Source organism: Pseudopodoces humilis, chromosome 7 (genome assembly GCF_049639895.1).
Source record: "Pseudopodoces humilis isolate 2021_Gansu_Grassland_sample_001 chromosome 7, ASM4963989v1, whole genome shotgun sequence".
Taxonomy (NCBI): Eukaryota; Metazoa; Chordata; class Aves; order Passeriformes; family Paridae; genus Pseudopodoces; species Pseudopodoces humilis.
In genome coordinates, this window is record NC_142206.1 from 11660859 (window position 1) to 11661349 (window position 491).

Below are 491 nucleotides of genomic sequence, written 5' to 3' on the forward strand. Positions count from 1 at the left end.
CTCAGTTCATTCCAGTGCTGTAAATGCCACAAATCAAGGTTGAGTGTTACAGTGGCCTACTCAGAGGCATGAAAACAGAGGACAAAAAAAAATATGGAAAATATTGAATGTTTTAGAGAAAGCAGTCACTAATGGATTCCTAACATGATCTAAAATAAGCTGTGTGAGTAAATTTGGATATAGAGGTAAATATACCTTTGTAACGGGTGTTATCTGTTTATAGCATTACAGCAGCATTATTGCGGCTGTGCCCGGTTTGCCCGGGAGCGGGACTGGCTGCACGAAGGCCACGGCCTTTCCGCACACCGCGCTGTACGAGGAGCAGCGGCGCTCGTCCGGGGCGCGGCGGGAGCGGCGGGGCCAAGGTGCGGGCGGGGGCGCAGCGCTGGCCGTGGTGCTGAAGGGACGAAGCGCCTGGGGAGCGGAGCCGCGGCCGCGCCAGGGGCAGCTCTGCTCGGGAGGGAGCACGGGAGGGGACAGCGCGTACACCG